General features: G+C 48.6%; 5 non-coding genes across 5 annotated transcripts; all 5 read left to right on the forward strand.

Moving 5' to 3' along the window:
- The first annotated feature begins 14,961 nt into the window (after positions 1 to 14,961).
- TRNAD-GUC (transfer RNA aspartic acid (anticodon GUC)) lies at positions 14,962 to 15,033 on the forward strand. The gene has a single exon. It is a non-coding gene; the product is annotated as a tRNA-Asp (tRNA).
- Positions 15,034 to 20,251: 5,218 nt separating this feature from the next.
- On the forward strand, positions 20,252 to 20,323 carry TRNAD-GUC (transfer RNA aspartic acid (anticodon GUC)). The gene has a single exon. It is a non-coding gene; the product is annotated as a tRNA-Asp (tRNA).
- Positions 20,324 to 20,412: 89 nt separating this feature from the next.
- Positions 20,413 to 20,484, forward strand: TRNAD-GUC (transfer RNA aspartic acid (anticodon GUC)). Its single transcript has one exon. It is a non-coding gene; the product is annotated as a tRNA-Asp (tRNA).
- Positions 20,485 to 20,573: 89 nt separating this feature from the next.
- On the forward strand, positions 20,574 to 20,645 carry TRNAD-GUC (transfer RNA aspartic acid (anticodon GUC)). The gene has a single exon. It is a non-coding gene; the product is annotated as a tRNA-Asp (tRNA).
- An 89-nt stretch (positions 20,646 to 20,734) lies between these two features.
- On the forward strand, positions 20,735 to 20,806 carry TRNAD-GUC (transfer RNA aspartic acid (anticodon GUC)). The gene has a single exon. It is a non-coding gene; the product is annotated as a tRNA-Asp (tRNA).
- Positions 20,807 to 23,805: the final 2,999 nt, after the last annotated feature.

Below are 23,805 nucleotides of genomic sequence, written 5' to 3' on the forward strand. Positions count from 1 at the left end.
GCATTTAAGCAGTGTCTGCGCCATTAAATAACCAGTTGTCAGTGAGCGCTGTGTTTTATCTTTCTTCCAAACTTCAGTAAAACGGCAAGTTGGTACATACTTGAAGAAAACATCGCAGCAACAGGGACAAGAGAAAAGATGATACAGGTGCTGACTGGCAACTGAAGGTTTATTGAAAAGGAACACATAAATATACTCACTTTACAACCAAGAGTGCGCATGAGCTGCACGAACAACACTGATAAGCAATCAACTTCAGTCATGGTGGTCAAGATTCAACAGTTCACAGTCATGAACGACCGTCCGTCCTTGTTCATGACTGTGAACTGTTGAATCTTGACCACCATGACTGAAGTTGACAGGTTATCGGTGTTGTTCGCGCAGCTCATGCGCACTATTGGTTGTGAAGAGAGTATACTTTATGCGTTCCTTTTCAATAAACCTTCAGTTGCCAGTCAGCACCTGTCTCATCTTCTCTCTTGTCCCTGTTGCTGCAATGTTTTCTTCAAGCATCCTTCTTCCCTTCTTTGGTCATGCACCGTTGCACTGGAAAATTACAAATTTGAAGTACTGTCAACATTTGCATGAACAATTTAGCACGTCTAAAATATGCTTGTCTTCTCGTAGCCTCCAGCTGCTCACGATGATGGTCTCTTCTAATTCATGATGTCACAAGCGAAGCTGCATCCCTGCAAAAAAAAAGAAAGAACCAAAATTTCCTAATATAAGCATCTTGGTGGGCCACGTCTAATAACAAATCTTTTACACTCCTCAATAAACACAGACATTGGACAGCTCTGTACAAAGAACTTATGTCCAGACACTTGGCTCAAACCAAAATAGTGAAAAAAAACGCCCTTCCCTGGCACCGCGAGCGTATTTTAACTGCCTGAGCAACAAATTCTTCTGAAAGTGGCTAAAAAATGCATTCATTACATAAAAGACATCGACTATTCATGCCACCTAAAATTCCTCAAAAGCAAGCAAATAATATACAAACAAAAATTCCCATTCCCGCACCTCACAGCAATGGCCAGTGCTGCTGTCTCGCTTGAATCCTGCCTTACAAGCGGACCTACTCGTGTCAGCCATGGGGACGGCCATTCAATTGCTTAAAACCACAAGGGCGTTTGTAGATGAAGGCACGACTGGAGGTGGTTGCACATCGCTCCCTTTGTCTTCCCTCAATTGTGCCATGGCAGGTGGCCGACAAAGTAAACCGAGCGAAGAGGGCAGGCCCAGCCTATAGTCTTTTTCAGCCTCACTGCTGTGCACAATTTTAAAGGCAAAGTTGCTGACAGCCGATTCTTCCTGGGCTACATAAGCTAGATCACAAACTGATGATGGGTCCAGGGGTCAAGTGGATGCAGCTAGCACAGGAAAGGGCTAATTTGGGGAATGTGGGAGAGGCTGTCGCGCTGCAGTGGGTATAGTCTGGCTGATGATGATGAAGGATGATTGAATACCAATGAATATTTCACTTTTCTTACCCTTGGCGCAAATCGCTGCACAGTCCCATAAATGCTGGTTATAAGAGTATAGATCTGATTGGGAATGAGAGGGAAAAGACAAAACTACTGGCATGATGCAGCAGCGTGTTTCGAGTGAAATAATAAATTCTGGTTCCTTGCTTAAAATGCCGCTGGATTTATGCTATCTTCCAGTAGAATGCATGAGAACTGGTGTAATGCCCTCGCACAAAGTGCAGACGTTAAGGAAGGTTTGAAGGTTTGAAGGTTTATTTCCGCAACTAGGTGTTGCGAGGACAGCCAGGGAAAAAGCTGTATAGACAGCTTGAGAGGTCCTGGCTTCCTCTTACAGTGCAGCATTGACGGCGGCGGAATAGGACATCAAACAAATAGTAAGAAAAAACTCGTATGTTCTGTACATAGAATGACACATGTACGTTCAGTAAGCAGTACATTCTGCTTGTAAAAGAAAAAAGAACTATATTAGGTCAAAGAGACTATAAAGGCAAACACAGAACATGCACATGTTCTTCCAGTGAACGAAAAATTCCAAAGTAGTGGTAATGACCATCGGTGATCACTGCTGGGTCAGTATGCCTCTGCGTCTTTAGTAATTTTCTAGCATCCGTGGGTAACTCTGGATGGTATGTATGGCTTCAGCACTTTATGCAGGGAATGCAGGTGAGAAGCAGGCTATTAATTGCCCACACGCGCAAGTCGTGCTCTAGACATTGAGTGGCGGCACCAGACTCAACTGTCATCCTATCTTCATAAACCACCAACTCCTCTATGTCAGAAATCCGCGACAACTCTTACGTTGCACTTTCTATGTCAGAGATGCTGCTAGCGGAGCTAAAATCCGACAAGTGAGAACTGCGGCTTTCAACTGCGTCCTCGGCTGGCGCTGATAGAGGATAAAATAACATTATGCGATGAAAAGGCATCTTGATACTGTTCTGCTCCTGTTGCGCACAATCTGCTGCCATGACCATTATCAAGACTGACAACTGCCAAACAGTTTTCTAGTTCGTCGTGAACAGCCTCTGCTGTTCTTCGGCGTCGTTGCCGAAAGGACACTTCGCTTAGCGAACACTTCATTCTCTTCATGATACAACGAATGTAGCACTTTATCAAACTATCACGAAGGGCGTGGGTAACATTTATACACTACTGGCTTTGTGCCAACCAACACAAGTCACAGCACAGCAATGGTAGTCCAGAAATCACTCACCATTGAGGTCATCCTCTGGGCAAGCCTTTGTTGTTTCAGCTGAATTCCAGTGAAACCACAACGAAACACAGCAGCGCGGGCACGGCGACAGCAAAAAAACTGTACTAGAAGAACAAAAAACGTGAAGACCTTGCCACGACTGCTGCTGACACGCGGGTTCTCGGATGAGCGCGCGCGTCGCAGGATTGGCTTTCGGCGCGGCTGCGAGTAGCCGCGGTTTGGATAATTTGGATCATGGAGGAAAAAAAACTGAGGAGGGAGCGTCCGGCGACAACCTTGAAGTCTAGTCTTAACAAGTAAAGATATAGCAAAAAAAGGAGAGTGTGTCCCCCCGTGATCGCACCACGTGATAGCGTGCGGTAAAGTCTAGCCCCGCTGCGCGCGCGCATGCGCCGATTAGCGCGGCAGACTAACTGTAGATGAACTTCCTTTCTGTAGACGCCCGCGCCGCGGGTCGCGCATACGCGCGCACTAAAACATACCGGAATCAAAACATAAAGGACCGGCTCGGAGAGCGAAAAACTGAGGGAGAAAACGACTTCAAAACACTCGGCTTGCGAACGCTGGCCGCGTGACGTCATGCTCCCTCCTTAGTTTTTTTTCCTCCATGATTTGGATTTGTGATAGTGATCTCCATGTCCATTAGACTGCGGTGCGTCAGTGAAACCAGAACTCAATTTCTTCGCCAGTTTTAATTTTGTCTGCGTGTTTTATTGAAAAATAAAGTAATTCCAGCTGTTTAAAAATATTTTAGATAGAAATATATCTTTCTACCTTAGTGTCATAGAGTGCAAGTACACTTGCGGTGCTCACCATTACAGACCACATGCAGACTTGCACTCGAAGTAAAAATTAATAAGTAAATAAATTAATACTGTCATGGTGAGGAGAAGTGATCTGGTACCGGCTTTTCTATTTGGGCTTCAGAAATAGCCCGAGAGGGCAGACAATTATGAATGTTATAGCAATGCCATCGTATGTGGTTCAACTTTTATCCATAATTTGACAATATTGCTGCAATGTGAAAAGACCACTTTAGAGCAACGTTATCAGCATGTTGCTCGGTAACATTGCAGCAACATTATCTAATGTTTAAGAATGTTAGCGCAACATAGTACAACATTGGCAATGTTGTTGCAACGTTGCAGTAACATACTGTGCTAATCGCCATGCGTAGTTTGCGCTATTATTGATAAAATACGATATGAACTACAACGCGATGGCGGCGTAGACAATTCACCGCACTTTCCCCGCCGCCGCCTGTCCGCGGCATAGAACAGGCATATGGGCAGCGCATGTTGCATGAAGGCAAGATAACCAATTATCGTTAGGGTAACGGGCTGGATTCAGAGAGAATGCAAGCACAGCAGAGAGGATCAGGGCAGGTGGGCAGATGAGGTTCTGAAGTTTGCTGGGATAAGGGTCCATAATAAGGGGGCCGCCGCTGGCACAGGGTTAACTGGAGAAATTTTTGGCCTGCACTGGACATGATTACAGTGTTGACATGATGATAAAAAGCGGGACTCAAGAAGTTTATTCTCAAGAAATATGAGGTCTCACATTCAGCTACACAAATGCCTAAGCTTTCCTCAGTTCAACATTCCAATATTTATCATTGCTAGCGCGATTAGCAGATTTAAGACATTTTTGAAAAAAAAATAACTCCCAAAAATTGAACTGAACCAATTCTTGTACTTTAAATAGTTGGATAAGTTGAATAAAACATGCCTAATCAGAAAAAATGGTTATTATATAGTCCTGGCTGCTAAATAACAAAAAAGTTTTTTAGTGTGTCCTCACTTTTCAGTGTGGTTGAGATAGCTTGCAGACTGTAGCACAAGGTATAAATTGAATGTAAGAATAGTAATGAAATAACAATGCGAATCCTGACCAAAGTGACTGGCATTTCAAACCAACTGCGTACAGTTGAGTCAGAAACCTGATGCGTGTGCATTCAGATTTGTCTTTACTACTTCCCGTATTTAATTTCTTCTTTCTAGGTAGGATAATGTTGCCGTGAAGCGAGCACGAAAAAACACATAAACACAGGCAGCGCTGGTCATGCCTCCAATTTGTAGTCAACAGCGATTTCCAACTTTAAATGCAGTAAGGCAACACGAAATATCGAATGATTGAAAAATATGGAATTCTTAAATTATATATCTCGCTTACATACCCAGGACGTGACAAGTAATATCTATGAGGAGTCTAGGTTAAGGCAGATATAATGTCGTGGGTACGTCTCCAGCTTTTCCACGAAAAAAGGTTGGTAGATAAGACGTCTGAGAGATTTTTCTTTGGTACATAGACGTTCAGACTTAATCTGGACATCTATGGGAGGTTTGTGGTTTGCTGGGGGGTGGAAGATTTCCGCGACGCTTTAGCAGAGCAGTCGCTGCTCCCCGATGTTATCGCAATGGGGGCGTATCGGATGAGCCACGTCTGGGCCGTCACTCTCAAGGATGCTGAAGCGGTGACCAAGATTATTAGTGTCGGTGAGCTGGTAGTGAAAAAAGGCCGCTGCTTGGTGATTGACCCGGCCAACCAAGACGTGCGACTGAAACTTCACTGGCTGCTACACAACGTGCCAGACGAGGATGTTCGGGCTGCCTTTGCGCCGTACGGAAAAGTGACGGAAGTGGCCCGCGAGCGCTGGCGCGTGAGTGGTATGTCAGAAAAAGGCTCGACTACTAGACTCGTCACGTTGAAGTTGAGAGCTGGCGTGAAGCTGGACGACCTGCCGCACCAGCTGAATGTTAGCGGTGAGCTGGCGCTCGTTGCTGTGCCGGGCAGACCACCGTTGTGCCTACGCTGTCGGAGTACGGGGCACATCCGTAAGGAATGCCGAGTCCCGCGTTGCGGAACCTGCCGACGGTTCGGCCATGAAGACGGACAGTGTGCCCGCACTTACGCGAGCATTACCGGCCCCGGTACAGGAGTAGACAAGTCTGAGTTGCTGATGGACGAGGCTGATGCGGAAGGTGCAGCCCGTGCAGACGGGCAACCAGCAGCGAGGGAAGGGCCATCGCTTACGGTTTTGACGAAGCAGAAGGCGTCGTCAAGTGAGGTACCGGCGAGTGTAGTACAAGTTCAGAGTGCCTTTCAACAGGGTGGCGATGGCGCGCCGAAGAGCGCGCCAGAAGCCGCGGCCGAAGCTCTGGACAGCGCTGAACCTGCCAACACCGAAAGCATGGACTTCACTGAGGAGGCTGGCACCCTAACGGCTGGAAAACGCTCCCGCGAGGAAAGCGCCGGCGAAAAGACGCATCTTGATGGTGGCAGCGACGAACCGCCGTCGAAGGCCCCGGGAATCCGGCGTCCGATGTTCAAGCCGCGGCCGAACGTCATGGCCGAGACAAGGCAGGCGGGGAAACCGTCTCCGTAGTTCTGCAATGTGCATTTGTGCTGTTTTTTTTTCTTGCTTTTCTTTTTTTTCCTTGTTGTCTTTTTTTTTTGGTGGGGAGTGGTACCCATCAGACTGTGTGCACGGATCTGGATCTGCTGGCAAAGGAATTACCCATGGGTTCCCGACGCCTGCACGCGGATATCTGGAAAGGCGACACCGTACATGCACAGTGAGTTTAAGAAGACTGCTCGGCTGACTATGAGGGGTACTGTGGGACTCAAGTCTCCTTTTCATAGGGCATGGCGATGAAACTAGACACAGCTTTACATGTAGCAACTTTGAATGTGAGAGGCCTTGGTGCACGACGGCGTCAGTGCCAGCTTAACCGCCTGCTTGCTGAAAACGCGCTTGACATAGTTGCAGTCCAAGAGACTAAGATCGAAAGTGAGGAATCCACTGATCGCATGGTGTCCACCTTTCGTGCAGCCTTTAACGTTTGTGTTTGCCATTCCGTTGGCACCTCGGGTGGGTGCGTATTATTTGTCCGAAATAATTTAGGCATCCTGCTCTCTTCTTGCGCTTTTGCGTTGTCAAGGTACCTTCAAATTCTTTTCACAAAGTCATTACAGGAAGGCTCCTTGCCTGATGAATGGAGGCTTGCTAATGTTGTACCTATACATAAATCGGGACCTAGGAATGTTGTTTCAAATTATCGACCAGTGTCCTTGACCAGTGTATTATGCAAAGTTTTAGAGCATGTGTTTTATACTAGTATTATGAATCATCTTAGTATACATTCATTATTAAATACTAATCAACATGGCTTTCGCAGTGGTTACTCGTGTGTCACCCAGCTTACCGAATTTGTACATGACCTGTCAAGTGCTTTAGATAAGGGATATTCTGTTGACTGTATTTTTCTAGATTTTAAGAAGGCCTTGACGTTGTATCACATTCCTTATTAATACAAAAATTATACTGGTACAACATAAATGAGAACGTTATTAGGTGGATAAAGGAATATTTGAGCGTTAGGCGTCAATGTGTTGTTGTCAACGGGAAACAATCGCATGAGGTGGCTGTAACATCAGGGGTGCCTCAGGGATCCGTCTTGGGCCCATTACTGTTCATAATTTACATGAATGACATCTTTTCAGGTATTTCTTCATACATGCGTCTTTTTGCGGACGATTGTGTATTGTATAGAATTATTAACGATCAAAGTGACTGCGATGCATTACAACAGGATTTGTGTAAAGTGGCCCAGTGGTGTGAGAACTGGAGAATGCATATTAACTTACAAAAATCTGTACATATGTGTTTCACTAAAAAGAAGGTTCCCCATATTTTCACTTATAACATAAATAATAGCAGACTGCTTTCAGTGTTGGAATTTAAATATCTTGGTGTATATTTAACAAGTTCAATGTCTTGGCATCGTCACGTGCATTTCGTTACTGCCAAAGCCTGTCGTGTTTTAGGTTTCCTGCGACGTAACGCTAAACTTTTCCCTTTAAAGACTAAAGAACTGCTGTATAATACAAACGTTAGAAGCATACTTGAGTATGCTTGCACTGATGCTTGAGTATGCTTGCACTGCTTGCAATGACGCTTTTACAATCAAGCAGCTATTTGAAGAGCAGTACACTGAGCTTCTTGGACATACGCGTGACATGAATGAGGCCTTCCTGGTTGGCTTTTTGCCTCTCCTGCCGAGACTTCAGGACGAAGTAAAGGAGCGTCTTGAGCAGCCCATAACTGCAAAAGAAATAGAGATTGCAATCGAAGACCTGCAAGCGGGAAAAGCTCCAGGACCTGATGGAATAGGGGCCGAATTTTACAAAGCATTTAAGCCCACAGTCGCTCAGTTACTGCTACGAGTTCTAGATGAAGCTTACGAAAGAAAACAAGTGCCACTCTCATTCACCACGTCGTACATAGTGCTGATTCCGAAATCAGATGTCCCAGAAAAGAGGTTGTTCGTGGGAAATTATCGCCCGATAAGCCTCACCAACGTGGACTATAAATTGTACATGAAGGTTTTAGCAAAGAGATTGCAGAGCATAATTACGAAATTGGTTGGGCCGCACCAGACTTGCGGAATCAAAGGTAGGAGTATCGCCACAAATGTGCACGTCGCACGGACCGTGCTGGAATGTTGCGATGTGCTCGGGGACCGCATCGCTATGATGCAGCTAGATCTGGCAAAAGCCTTCGATCGCGTTTCCCATGATGTCATTTTCAGCATTTTGGAGCACGCTAATGTAGGCCGTATTATTGCAGAAGGTGTTAAGATGGCATATGCAAACTGCACCACGCGCATTATTGTTAATGGTGACCTCACAGACAGGATAGCAGTTCATTCGTCAGTAAGGCAGGGATGCCCGCTATCGCCTCTGCTGTTTGCGGCCTACTTGGAGCCACTGTGCTTAGCTATCATCAAAAGTGAGAGCATCACGGGCTTTCGATTGCAGTCGACTCACATCAAAATCCTTGCTTATGCGGACGATATTGCGGTATTCTGTTCAGACAGAGGCAGCATTACTGAGGTGATCAGCACGGTGGATAAATTCTGCAAACAAACGGGGTGTCTCATAAACTGGGACAAAAGCTCTGGCTTTTGGCATGGCGACTGGGAAGCGATGCCTGAACACTTTTCCAGGATGCGATGGTCGTCTTTGCCGACGCAATATCTCGGCGTCCCCTTAGTGCATTATCGCGATGCAAGTGAACACTGGAATGAAGATACGTCAAGGGCGAGGGAGAAAGCAGATGCCTGGAAAGGGAGGCAGTTATCAATGTTTGCGCGAGCCTCCGTCTGCAATCTTTTCCTTGTATCCAAAATATGGTATTTGATGAATGTGCTGTGCGCATCTCGGGCCAGTATTCAAAAGATGCATCGAGTGTTTGCTGTTTTTATTTGGTCGTCAAATTGGGAGAGAACCAGCCGTACCAATTTGTTTCTTTCAGTGAAAAAAGGAGGCCTCGGCCTTGTGCATTTATTTCTGCGTCAAGTTGTTTCGCGTTTTTTCTTTCTCCGAAATCAAAGGGATAATTTTCTTATGACTGTTATCCAAGTGCGGTTGCAGAGACTTCTTCCTGAATTTGTCGTCTCATCTTGTGCGAATATGTGTGGCACTGTCAATGGGTACATGCGAGAAGTTGTACTTTCTTTTAGGCTGCTCCATGTGCGATTTTCCCTTGAGTACTTATCTAAAGTGTCAAAGCAAAAGCTGTATAAGGATCTGGTGGACACCATGTTACCGACCCCAATCTACCGGTTACCTTATCGTGGAGGCCCAGGGCACGATGTATTAAAGAGAGTTAAAAAATATGCCTGTGAACCCATCTACGAAATATTTTTTCTTTAAATTGCACTCGAATACACTTCCTGTTAAAACGTGGCTGCACGAAAAGGGGATTTTTGTCCCATGGACCACAAACTGTCTCTTATGCAAGAAACCTGAGACAGTAGAACATGTATTTCTGGACTGTTGGGACCCCATTTTCTATTGGGATGTGCTACAACGAACAGTCAAAAAAGATTTTCCCCTGGACCCCTACGGCATCAGATTCCTGCCAATTCAGAATGAAGCAGGAGTACCATATGATTTAATCATGCTTCTGGGCCTCCACAGTCTCTGGAGGACACGGATGCAAGTGCGACACGCGGATGTTAACGTTCGCTCGGTGCGCGAAAACTTTATTGAAAGTTTTGCTAGCTTGAGAGAAATGTACCGAGCACAAGCTGACCCACCTGAATGGATTACTGTATTTGATGAACTGGTCGCATTGAGAAGATTTTAAGCCCTGATACGTCAGCCGAATTAGGCTGATGTTTTTATCATTTGTACATTTTTGTTATCATGTCACAGACGGCAATAAAGAAAAAAAAATCGTTAGTATAGTGGCCAGCATCCCCGCCTGTCACGCGGGAGACCGGGGTTCGATTCCCCGACGGGGAGCTTTACTTTTTTTTCTCTCCATGCCGGCACATTTACTGGCAGTAGAATTCTCTGCCATGGCCAACACCGGTGGCTCCCCTCTTCCGGATTCTGCTTCCGGCCACCGAGCGTGACGGACGTGTGTATCATGGGCTCCCAAGGAGCGGATTTAGCGGCCCAGCCGGGCCGCGGTATCAGGAGTACGATCAAACCGAACGAGGACTACCAGCTGATTTTGCCGCATTTGCCAACAGGTTCGAGCGTTTTGCATACTGTTTTTTTGCATGGCGACGTCCAAGCCAGGCCATACCGTGTTGAAAACTTTCGTGACGCTCTTGAGCGTCTGTCATTGCTGCCGGAAGTGGTTGCCCTCGGGGCATATCAGATGAATCATGTTTGGGCCGTGACATTCTGCAATGAAGAAGGAAAAAACAAAATGCTACAGGCGGAGGCGTTCAACGTCAAGGACCACCGCTGTGTGGTCATTGACCCATGCAACCAGGGCGTCAGGCTGAAGCTGTTCTGGCTGCTACACGGCGTGAAAGATGACGACGTGAAGGCAGCTCTGGCGGCTTTTGGAAAAGTGACCGACATAACTCGGGACAAGTGTAGAGTCAAAGGCTGCGTCGACAAGTCGTCTACTACGCGCTCAGTGACATTGAAGCTGAAGGTGGGCGTTACCATCGAGGACTTACCGCACCAGCTGCGTGTTGGAGAGGACGTCGCACTCGTCCACGTTCCTGGCAGAGCTCCGCTCTGCCTCCGGTGCCGCGGCACCGGACACATACGTCGGGAGTGCCGTGTGCCACGTTGCGGGCTCTGTCGTCGCTTCGGCCACGACGACGCCCAGTGCGTGCGAACATATGCTACCGTAGCTGGTCCTGGTCGTAGGGATACTACTGAGGAGCATATTATGGACGAAGTCGACGCAGTAGAGGCGACCCGTGAGAGTCGGGAAGACGCAGTACCGAAAAGCATAGCCTCAGAAAAAGCAACGCTTCCCACGGAACATGAGGCTGCCAACTCAGAAGAACCGCCTGTGCCTGACACCAGAACTGAGGCGGACGCGGGAAAAGCAGATGATGCTGTGGTAGGTGCAGCTGAGACGGTTTTGGAATCGACCGACGAGAAGGACGTTGACACGGAGATGCCCGCGGCGTCAACTTTGCCAGCGAAGAGGACGCACGACGAAGCTGATGACAAGGCGACGAGCTACGACGGGACGGACCATGAGGAACCTCTTCCCAAAGCGCCTCCTGTTCGACGTGCGGCCTACAAGCCCAAGCCGAACATCCCTCCTGATCGTAGGACTTCGTCGGGTGTCCCTCCGCCTTAGCGGAGGTGCCTTGCAGGGTCTTCGTGTTGGTAACCCGGTCTTCGATCGGGTTCAGTGCTGACACCGCCGTACTTTGCAAGCTGGAAGGATTTTTGATGAGGTGAGCTGCAAACCGATGTCACTTTGAGAGCGGCGAATCCCAACCATTTAGATGGCGCCTCAACTAACATCTAGCTTGCGTATTGCCACACTGAACGTAAGAGGTCTTTCTGCGCGAAGAAGGCAAAATCAGCTTAAACGTCTCTTGTTCGAAAACGAAATCGATCTGTTGGCTGTTCAAGAGACAAAAATTGAAAGCGAAGAGTTGACAGATGCGATGGCAGAAATTTACCGTGCACAGCTCAGTGTTTGCGTGTGCCATGCAAAAGGAAAGTCGGGAGGGTGTCTGATTTTAACTCGAAACGGCAAAGTCGCTGTGGAAACTGTATTTTCCTGTGAAAGTGGCCGGATTGTAGCATGCGATTTTTACTTTTCTGGTGTAGAGTGGAGAGCTGTGTGTGTATATGCACCTAATAGAATTCCCGAACGAGATGCCTTTTTTCGCCGTGTTCAACCTTTCCTGCTGACAGAAAAGCGTGTACTATTGGAGATTTCAACTGCGTGTGTAGACCTGAAGATAGAACAAGCAACAAAACCCTGCAGGACACGAGTGCCGAGCTACTGTCTGAGATGATTAATGAAGCAGAATTGGAAGATATTGGCGTTATAATGCAAGGTTCAGAACAAGCACAGTACACGCATTTCCAAGGCGTTAGTCACGCAAGGCTGGACAGAATTTATGTTGCTTCTGAAGTTGTGCCCTTGTGTTCCCAGTACCAGACTGTGCACGTCAGCTTCAGTGATCATTCTTTAGTCGTGATCACACTTGGGAGAGGAAAAGGACTGTCAAGTTTAGTTGGGAATTATGGAAATTTAATGACTCATTGTTGGAGGATGACGAGTTTAGCAAGAAACTAAAAGACTCAGTCAAAAGCTTGTTAGAAAAAGAGACAGACTTTATACAAACATGGGAACAATTTAAATGCGACGTGAAAGTGGCCGCTATAGAAAGAGCATGTGTTTTAAAGCGTAAAGAAAAACAGCAAGAAAAGGAACTTCGTACCGAGCTTGATTTCATGCTCAGCATGGAAGGCGTCAAGCCGGGGTTGTACAGACAAGAAATAAAAGAGACCAAAACTAAGCTTGAACTAATAGATGAAACGAAATATCGAGGTGCTGTGATAAGGGCACGCAGCGAAAGATTTTGGCTTGGGGAGACGCCCACAAAAAGGGCGCTCAGTGACGAAAAACAGTATGCAGTTTCGAAAGAGATAAAGGAAATTTGTTATCGCAATGACGTAACTTCCGAATCTGAGGTGATTGAAAGGGCGTTTCTGGAATATTACCAAAACTTGTTCAGCCTTAAAACGCCTGATGTTGAACATTACAAAACTGCATTCCTGTCGCTAATGCCAAGAGTCGAGGAGGACCTGGCGCAGGTACTTGAGGAGCCCATAACGGCAGCAGAAATCGAAGCTGCAATACAGCAGCTGAGCTTGAACAAGTCGCCTGGGCCGGACGGCCTCGGTGCCGCACTTTACAAGGCTTTGAAAACAGAAATGGCAATAGCATTACAGCGCGTAATAAGCGAGTGTTACGAAAGAAAGTTAACTCCGCCTTCTTTTCGAACTTCCCACGTGGTGTTGATCCCAAAATCGGACGACCCGAGTAGGTTGCAGTCAGTTGAGTGTTACCGCCCAATAAGCTTAACTAACGTAGACTACAAAATTTATATGAAAGTGCTAGCCGGACGACTCCAAACAGTAGTTAAAACCCTTGTTGGCCCACACCAGACCTGCGGCATAAAAGAAAGATCCATTTTTGCTAACATACACGTAGCTAGAAGTGTCCTTGAATGCTGTGATGCAACGGAGGGTCGTGTCGCCATGATGCAACTGGACCTGTATGAGGCGTTTGATAAAGTTCTGCATGAAATTTTGTTCGTGCTTTTGGAACATGTGAATGTAGGATGTATCATCACTGATGGCGTGAAAATGGTTTATGATGGCTGTACATCAAGGTTCATAATTAATAACCGCCTGAGTAATAGTATTCCTGTCTTGTCGTCAGTGAGGCAGGGTTGCCCTCTTTCTCCACTGCTTTTTGCACTTTACCTGGAGCCCTTTTGTTTAAAGCTGTTAACTACGCAAAACATTCGAGGTTACGCCTTTTGTCATAATGAAGTGAAGGTATTGACATATGCAGATGATATAGCAGTGTTCTGCAGAGACCAGGAAAGCGTGCAAGAAGTGGTGAGAGAAGCCGTAAATTTTTGTGATGCAAGTGGCTGTGCGATAAGCTGGCAGAAATGTTTTGGTTTTTGGCATGGAAAGTGGCAGGCCACGCCAGAAGTATTCTGTCGAATGAAGTGGGTAGACACGCCAGAAGTACCTCGGCGTGCCGCTAACCAACTACACAGAAAGCAAAGAATATTGGGCCCATGAAACCGAACGATTCAAAGCTCAGACAGGCAAATGGGGCGGTCACAACTTTTCCATGTTTGCAAGAGCTACGGTGTGCAACATGTTTTTAATAGCGAGGATTTTCTATGTTCTGCAAGCGTTAACTTTGCCAAGGACTTCAGTGCAAAGGTTGCACAGAGTGTTTGCAACATTTATTTGGGCGTCAACATGGGAACGTACCAGCCGATGCAATCTGTTCCACAAGGTGCGGAACGGGGGGCTAATGTTGTCAAATTTATTTCTGAGACAGATAGTCACTAGATTCTTTTTCTTGCGTCAAGATAATGATTTTCTGCGAACTGTTATACAAGTGCGATTGTCAGAATCACTGCCTGATTATGTTGTGTCATCTATGTCTGCAGGGCGGAGTGGGTTGAGTGCTTTTTTGCAAGAAGTTGTTGCAGCAGTCCGTATTCTTCGGTCAAAATTTTCCGATGAGTATCTGACCATTGTAACAAGGAAAAAGATGTACAAGGACCTGCTTGATGTGTTTCTGCCAGTGCCTGTTTATCGCAGTGCTTATCTTCTGGGTCCCGAAAGGGATGTGCTAAAAAGAGTAAAAAAAATGCCGGTGAAGCCTTCAGTGCGTTCTTTCTTTTTTCAATTGCATACTGGAACCCTCCCAGTGAAGCCATGGTTGCAAAGCAAAGACCTTTTTGTACCTTGGTCAGTAGAGTGTCTTATTTGCAAGAAAGTGGAAACTATAGAACATATCTTTCTCGACTGTCATGACGCTGTTTTTCTTTGGGATGTGTTGAAGCGCACACTGAAAAAAGATTTCCCCCTGACTCCTTTTGGAATACGCTTCCTACCATGTGCAGAGCCAGGTGAAGTGCCTTGCGACCTGCTAATGTTGCTCTGCATGCACAGCCTATGGCGTACGCGAATGGATGTCAGGCATGAACATGTTGTGAATCCGGCTCATCAGTATTTCATTGAGAGCATCAAGTATACTCAGGACGTTTTCGGACAGCAAGCTCCTCAGCCTGAGTGGCTGCCTGTCCTCGACCAACTAAAATCATTTAACCCATTTTATCATCGTGCACTAGGTAGAAACTGACCTGTGCTTTTATTGTCATGTCATTGTATTTTTGTTTTGTTTGCCCGGCCAAGTCGGTAATAAAGAAAAAAAAATCCTCGTTAGTATAGTGGCCAGTATCCCCGCCTGTCACGCGGGAGACCGGGGTTCGATTCCCCGACGGGGAGCTTTTCTTTTTTTCCTCTCCATGCCGTCACATTCACGGGCAGTAGACTTCTCTGCCATGGCCAACACCGGTGGCTCCCCTCTTCCATCTCTCCTCGTTAGTATAGTGGCCAGTATCCCCGCCTTTCACGCGGGAGACCGGGGTTCGATTCCCCGACGGGTAGCTTTACTTTTTTTTCTCTCCATGCCGGCACATTTACTGGCAGTAGAATTCTCTGCCATGGCCAACGCCGGTGGCTCCCCTCTTCCATCTCTCCTCGTTAGTATAGTGAAGTGCCATTTCCGGCCACCGAGCGTGACGGACGTGTGTGTCATGGGCTCCGTAGGAGCGGCTTCAGCGGCCCAGCAGGGTCGCGGTAACAGGAATATTGCTTCAGACAATGATTACCAAGTTGTTTTGCCTAGTTTGCCAACAGGGCGTTTTGTTTTGAACACCGTTTTTCTACACTGCGATGTTAGGGCCCGCCCATATCGGGCAGAAGATTTTCGCGATGCGCTCGCCGAGTTATCGCTCCTGCCGGAAGTGATTGCCCTCGGAGCCTACCGCATGAGCCATGTGTGGGCGGTGACTTTCAAGGACGAAGATGCGGTGAAAAAGATTGTCGGCATGGGTGAGCTGCTGGTGAAAAAGTGCCGCTCGTAATCGATCCTGCCAACCAGGACGTTGGCATGAAAGTGCATTGGTTGCTGCACAGCGTGCCCGACGACGACGTACGGTTTGCCTTCGAGCCGTACGGGAAGGTCACAGACGTCGGCCGAGAGCGGTGGCGGGTGCATGGCCTAGCAGATAAGGGCTCAACTACCAGACTGGTCACCTTGAAGTTGAAGCCGGGCGTAAAGCTGGACGACCTGCCGCACCAGGTGAGCGTCACCGGAGAGTTGGCCCTCGTGGTCGTGCCAGGCAGGGCTCCGCTCTGCCTTCGGTGCCGTGGCACGGGCCACATTCGTCGCGACTGCCGCATCCCTAAGTGCAGTGCGTGCCGACGCTTTGGTCATGAGAGCAGCCAGTGCGAGCGGACGTATGCCAGCGTAACAGGACTGACAACCACCGAGGACGCCTCAAACCTGCTCATGGACGAGGCGGACATGGAGGATGCAGCATCGGTGGCAAGTGCAAGAACGGAGGTAGCCAAAAATACGGCGATTCCACTGCCGCAGCAGGAGCAACCCGGAACCGAAGCGGTTACTGCAGAGCAGCAACAACCGCCTTCGCAGGATTCTTCGACAGCTCCGAGCGCCGAGCTGAAAATCTCAGTTGATTATGAAGCAGCACCTCAGAACCCGAGGTTATGGACATCCTTAGCGCTTCAGCCAGCCTGCTGGCGGGGAAACGACCACACGACAAGACCCTTAGCGTTGGGACGAAGGAGGACGGCGGGGGCGGAGACGAGCCACCCACCAAAGCCCCAGGTATGCGGAGGTCTACCTTGAAGCCGCGACCGACCATTCCGGTCGATTCGCGGCAGGCGGGTAAACCGCTCCCGTAAATTTAGTTTGTCTAGCTAAGGTGGTTTGGGAGGGGTTTCCGTTAACGCCATGGCCCTCATCCTGAGCGGTTCGTTTTTCGTGTTCGGGCTTGGAAAGAGGTGCCAAGTTTACTTGGAGTGTCCTTTTTTGTTGGTTAGTTTTATTTTTTTTTCCTGGCCTTCGACGCGCTTATCGCCAGAGCATCATGAGCACAGACCCTTGGGCTATTGTAATGGGCACCATTCTACCGTGTAGCCATGGCGGTTAATATCGAAAGAGCGCTACGGGTAGCGACGTTAAACGTACGGGGCCTTGGAGCAAGACGACGACAATGTCAGCTTAGTCGCCTTCTCTTAGATAATGACTTACATATAGTGGGAGTCCAAGAGACAAAAATTGAGAGCCAGGAGCTCACCGACCGAATGGTGTCCAATTTTCGTGCTCATTTCGATGTGTGTATTTCTCACGCGATTGGTAGATCAGGTGGTTGCGCCGTATTCATAGGCAACAGCTTTGGAATCTGCGTGCAGTCAGTATTTTCATGTGACAGTGGACGCCTCTTAATCGCTGATATCGTCTTTGGCGAATTGGAGTGTCGCGTCATCTGTGTATACGCGCCGAATATTGACATGGAACGGCGGGTATTCTTTGAAAGCCTTGAGGCGTACCTAAATTGTCAGAAAGTGATAATACTGCTAGGCGATTTTAACTGTGTTTGCAATGTTGATGACCGCGCAAAACATTCGCGTGTTCGTGACAAGAGTGCAGAATTTCTCAATACACTTGTGCACGAATATGACCTTGAAGACATTGGTAGCGTTTTCGCCAGCGGTACTCGTCCGCAGTTTACACACTTCCAGCAAGACAGCCATGCAAGGTTAGACAGATTATATGTCTCTGCCGAATTGATACCCTTGTGTAGCGAGTACGAAGTGAAACCCATTGCATACAGTGATCACTGCTTGGTAACGGCCACCTTTGGAAAGACGCAGAAAAAACGAATCTTTAGCTGGGACTTGTGGAAAATGAATGCGCAGCTGTTGGATTGGATGACGAAGCTTTTGTCGACGCTGTAACGAAAGAACTGAAAAATTTGACTGCAAGCGAGCCAGAAAGTTACGCCATTCGTTGGGAAGATTTTAAGCAGAAAGTAAAAACAATGGCTATTGAAAGAAGTAGTGTCATTCGACGCAATCAGAAAGAAGCAGAGACAAAGCTTCGCCAGCAACTGCAGTTCTTTGTTAGTATGGAGAATGTCGAACCTGGTCTGTGTGTTAGAGGAATAAAGGAAGTGAAAACTGAACTTGAACGGATAGATTCGGAGAAGTACAAGGCGGCAGTAGTGAGATCAAGGTCCGAGAAGCTGTGGGCGGGAGAAATGCCAACCAAGCGGGCTCTGTGATGAAAAAAGATACGCATGTCAAAAAGAAATCCGCCAACTAGCTATAGGTGAAAACATCACGTCTAACAGAAATGAAATTAAGTAAGCGATTGCCGAGCACTTTAAAGAAATTCTAAGCCATCCACGGGACCTTAAAGATTGTTTCCAAAAAGAATTCCTTCCGTTGATGCCAAAACTTGACGAAGAAGTAAGGACACAGCTAGAACAACCAATCACACCAAGTGAGATAGAATGCGCAATAAATGAGCTGGCAGTCGGGAAAGCACCTGGGCCGGATGGCTTAGGGGCCATTTTCTATAAAACCTTCCGGTCTGAGGTTGCCCAAGTTCTTTATCACGTAGTTAGCGAAGCGTATGACCGGAAAAGACTACCCTTGTCCTTCACAACCTCGCATATCGTGCTAATCCCGAAGAGTGCTGATGCTCAGAAACGTTTGTTGCCAGGCTCATATCGCCCAATAACTCTTGCTAACGTCGACTATAAAATATTCACCAAAGTTCTAGCAAAGCGACTGCAAGGCGTTATTAAGAAGTTGGTTGGACCACACCAGACTTGTGGCATTAAAGGCCGCACTATCGCGACGAATGTGCACGTGGCTCGAAGCGTGCTCGAGTGTTGCGATGCCATGGGCGATCACGTCGCGATGATGCAGCTTGACCTGGCAAAAGCCTTCGACCGTGTCTCGCACGAGGCATTGCTCTGCATACTTGAACACACAAATGTGGGCAGTGTGATTACGGAAGGCGTCACGATGGCGTACAAAAAATGTACAACGCGTATTATTGTGAACGGTGAGCTCACTGATAGCTTGTGCGTGCTCTCGTCGGTGAGACAGGGATGCCCCCTTTCACTACTGCTGTTTGCCGCTTATCTTGAGCCACTCTGTCTGGCGATGGAAAATAATGCGCGCATAACAGGTTACAGACTACAGGCTGCCGAAGTCAAAATTCTGGCGTACGCGGATGACATCGCGGTGTTCTGCGCCAGCAAAGATAGCATTAGAGAGGCAACTAATGTCGTCGAAAAGTTTTGTGATGCGACTGGAGCCCAGATAAACTGGGATAAAAGTCATGGCTTCTGGCATGGCAATAGGGTGGACACACCAGAAGCCTTTTGTCGGCTCACCTGGTCAATGGTGCCAACGCAGTACCTTGGAGTGCCTCTCGAAAATTATCGCGACCCTGAACCATACTGGAGGGATCAAGCCTTGATGGCTAAAGAAAAGGCGAACGGGTGGCAAGGCAAGCAACTGTCGATGTTTTCTAGAGCCACTGTCTGCAACTTTTTTTTGGTATCAAAAATCTGGTACGTCATGAATGTGTTGTGTGCGGCGAGGATGAGCATTCAAAAAATGCACCGGGTTTTTGCTATTTTTATTTGGGCCTCGACTTGGGAGCGGTTCAGTCGAACGGATTTGTTTTTGCCTGTAAAGAAAGGGGGTCTTGGCCTGGCTCACTTGTTTCTGCGACAAATTGTGGCACGCTTTGTTTTTTTACGGGATCAGAACGATACCTTTCTGCGCACAGTTATACAAGTAAGACTGTATAGACTTCTGCCTGGATTCGTAGTCTCGTCTGTTCAAAATATGTGCGGAAGGGTGACTGGATACCTGCATGAAGTTGTCTTATCGTATAGGCTGTTGAATGTACGTTTTTCCCAGCAGTACCTGCCAACCGTTACAAAGAAAAAACTCTACAGAGACCTTGTAGATGTCATGCTCCCTGTACCTTTGTACCGTTCTCCACATCGCGGTGGCCCAGGACAGGACGTCCTAAAAAGAGTGAAGAAAATGCCTATACTACCCTCCGCCAAATCGTTCTTTTTCAAGTTACATACAAACAACCTCCCAGTTAAGACCTGGCTTCACGATAAAGGACTCTTCATTCCCTGGAACACTGACTGCTTTTTATGCAAGAAACCCGAAACAATAGAACACGTATTTCTAGACTGCTGGGACCCGATCTTTCCTTGGGATGTACTCCAAAGAACTTTAAAAAAACAGTTACCCCTGGATCCGTACGGCATACGTTTCTTGCCTGTGAATAGCTCAGAGGAAATACCTTATGACCTCATTATGGTCCTGGGCCTCCACGCGGTGTGGAAAACACGAATGCAGTTCGAACACGCGGACTTGGTTGTTCGCCCGGTTCGCGAACATTTCATTGAGAGCGTTGTGCGCTTAAGAAATGTGTACAACGCACTGCCTGATCCACCACAATGGATAACTGTACTAGATGGATTAATGTCGCTCAAAAAATTTTAAAGTCGTGTCGGCCGAAGTGTGGCCGCCATGTTTTATTTCTTGTAACCTCTTGATTTGTACGTCAAAATCGGCAATAAAGAAAAAAAAATCCTCGTTAGTATAGTGGCCAGTATCCCCGCCTGTCACGCGGGAGACCGGGGTTCGATTCCCCGACGGGGAGCTCATGTTTTTTCTCTCCATGCCGACAGATTCACGGCCAGTAGACTTCTCTGCCATGGCCAACACCGAGTGGCTCCCCTCTGCCATCTCTCCTCGTTAGTATAGTGGCCAGTATCCCCGCCTGTCACGCGGGAGACCGGGGTTCGATTCCCCGACGGGGAGCTCATGTTTTTTCTCTCCATGCCGACAGATTCACGGCCAGTAGACTTCTCTGCCATGACCAACACCGAGTGGCTCCCCTCTGCCATCTCTCCTCGTTAGTATAGTGGCCAGTATCCCCGCCTGTCACGCGGGAGACCGGGGTTCGATTCCCCGACGGGGAGCTCATGTTTTTTCTCTCCATGCCGACAGATTCACGGCCAGTAGACTTCTCTGCCATGGCCAACACCGAGTGGCTCCCCTCTGCCATCTCTCCTCGTTAGTATAGTGGCCAGTATCCCCGCCTGTCACGCGGGAGACCGGGGTTCGATTCCCCGACGGGGAGCTTTACTTTTTTTTCTCTCCATGCCGGCACATTTACTGGCAGTAGAATTCTCTGCCATGGCCAACACCGGTGGCTCCATTCTACTTCCAGCCACCGAGCGTGACGGACGCAGAATCGTGGGCTCCCACGGAGCGGCGATAGCGGCCGTTGCCGGCCGCGGAAACAGGTTTGCCAGCGACGCTGATAAGGACTACGAGATCGTTCTGCCTACCCTGCCCACCGGACGTGTTGTTTTAAACACGGTTTTTCTGCACGGCGACGTGCGTGTGCGACCCTACAGGGTCGAAGACTTCAGAGACGCCCTCGCTAACGTGGGTGCGCTCCCCGACGTCGTGGCGTTGGGGGCGTACCAGATTAACCACGTGTGGGCTGTGACCTTCAGCACCGCCGACGCCGCAAAGAAACTGGCCGCCATGAAGGAGCTGGAAGTCAAGGGATGCCGCTGTATCGTTTTTGACCCAGAGGACCACCAGGTCAAGCTGCGACTGCACTGGATGCTTCACGGCGTCGCCGACGAGGACATCCGTACGGCATTCGCGGCGTTCGGCAACGTGACCGAGGTCACCCGGGAGCGTTGGCGCGTCGCTGGCATGAAGGAGAAGGGGTCCACCACGAGGACCGTGCTCCTAAAGATGAAGCCAGGCATTAAGGTAGACGACCTGCCCCACCAGGTTCGAGTTGCTGGCGAGTTGGCTCTCGTGGTGGTGCCCGGGCGGCCGATGCAGTGTCTGCGGTGCGGCGGCGCGGGGCACGTGCGCCGTGATTGCAAGGTGCCCAGGTGCTCGAAGTGCCGACGCTACGGTCACTCCGAGGCCGACTGCGTGCGCACCTACGCGTCGGCTACCGGGCGTGTAGCGGCGAGCGACTCCGCAGAGCTCATGGACGTTGTCGAGGCGGAGGAAGCAGCCAGCGGCATCGACGACACGGGCAAAACGGCGGGGGTTGAGCCTGCGGTTTCGACCAGCAACACCGACGCGGCTGGCGCAAAAGAGAGCGGGTCGCCCATCTGTGACCAACCTTTGACGCCTCTGGAGACGCCCAACGATAACCCGAGCCCCCCAGAGCACGTGGAAGAGGAAACAAAGGCGGCCAGCGAGAACCGCGACGAGAAGGCCGACGCCCGCGTGAACACCGGCGTGACCACCCCTGCGAAGCGTCCGCACACCGAGACCAAGGCCGACGGGGAGAAGGCAGCGGAGTCCAGCGTGGAGGAACCGCCGACAAAGACGCCCCAAGCACGACGACCCAGTCTGCGACCGCGCCCGAAGGTTCCGGATGACAGGCGTGGCGGCGGCAAGGCGCCGCCTGACCAGGTCCATGTGCTCGCGCCGGATGACACCGGCGGCGACGGCATCGTCTAGCGACATGCTAGGCGCGGGAGGTAAGCACCATGCTTTCGGTCCCTTCTTCTTAAGTTGAAATGGCTTCCGCAACTCCGTTCAAAGTCGCCACCTTAAATGTCAGAGGCCTGGCAGGCAAAAGAAAACAAAGCCAGCTGTACCGACTTATAACGGAGCAAGACATTGATATATTAGCAGTGCAGGAAACTAAAGTCGATGGTGAGGAAGAGACCGGGAGCATGGTGCGACGTTTCACGTCTAGATATTTTGCCGTTGTCAGCCATGCGGTGGGCACATCGGCTGGTTGTGTTCTGTTTGTCAAGAAGTTGCCGGGGCTAGAGGTACACGGTCATCATTCGTGTTTGTCGGGTCGATACGTGTCGATAGATTTTTCGCTGTGCAACACTGACTGGCGCATTGTTTGTCTGTACGCTCCTAATGCGGTCGATGGCCGAGCAGCGTTTTTTGAAACTGTCGAAGAACGGCTTCGCACGGACAGGCAGCTCATTGTTATGGGCGATTACAACTGTGTCCTTAGTGCGCGCGACAAGACAAGCGTCCGAAATTTCCGAGATAAGAGCACTCAAGTGTTGTTGCGAATGATTCTGAACTGCAACCTCGAGGATGTGGCTGAGTGTCTTCAAGGAACGCGTGCTGTAAAGTACACACGATTCGAGGGCTCAAGTCATGCACGGCTAGACCGCATTTATGCATCCGCTGATACTGTACCTAAATGCAATAGTTATGGAGTTTTGCCGGTTTCATTTTCTGACCACTGTTTAGTTCAATGTTGCATAGGTATCGTTAAGAAGGGGAATGGTTTTTCGTGGGAAATGTGGAAGCTAAACGACAAGCTACTTCAGGACGAATTTTATAACCGAGCTGTAAAGGAAGAAATAGCAAAAATAGAACCAAGTAGCAACATGAGGATTTGGCAGCAGTGGGAGCTCAGTAAAGAAACTTTAAAATTAAAAGCCAAAGAAAGAGCCACCTGTATACGTCATGAGGAAAAAATGCAGGAAATGGAGCTAAAGGCACTGCTTCAGAAGATGACAAAACAGGAATGCCGAGCGCCTGGTAAATGGATAGAAGACATAAGAAAAACCAAACAAAAGCTAGAGCTTATCGAAGAAGAACGTTATCGGGGAGCGCTGGTGAGGGCAAGGGCAGAAGACATGGCAGCAGGGGAAGCGCCAACGAAACGAGCGCTTGGTTTAGAAAAGGCCCGTGCCGAAAGAAACCACATAAACGAAATAGAATGGAGAGGTGTTTCAAAAACGGACATCGATCACATCAAAGCAGCTTTTTTCGAGCATTACCAGGCGCTCTTCGCATTGCATCCGGTAGATGTTATCACATTTAAGGAGGCGTTTCTAGCCGAGATGCCGCGTCTGGACGACGAAAGTAAAGACAGATTAGAGCAGGAGATAACTCAATTGGAAGTCGAGCAAGCAATAGACAGTTTAAACCCAGGTAAGTCGCCTGGACCGGACGGGTTCAGCGCGGCATTCTACAAAGAATTTAAACATGTTATTTCCCCGGTCTTGACGGTCATCTTTAATGAAGCCTTTAAACTAAAATCACTGCCTCCGTCCTATGGCTCGTCCCATACTGTGCTGATTCCGAAAACGGATGACATAGACAGATTACGAATGGTAA

This window comes from Amblyomma mixtum, chromosome 4 (assembly GCF_055824585.1).
Source record: "Amblyomma mixtum isolate Tamu chromosome 4, ASM5582458v1, whole genome shotgun sequence".
Lineage (NCBI taxonomy): Eukaryota > Metazoa > Arthropoda > Arachnida > Ixodida > Ixodidae > Amblyomma > Amblyomma mixtum.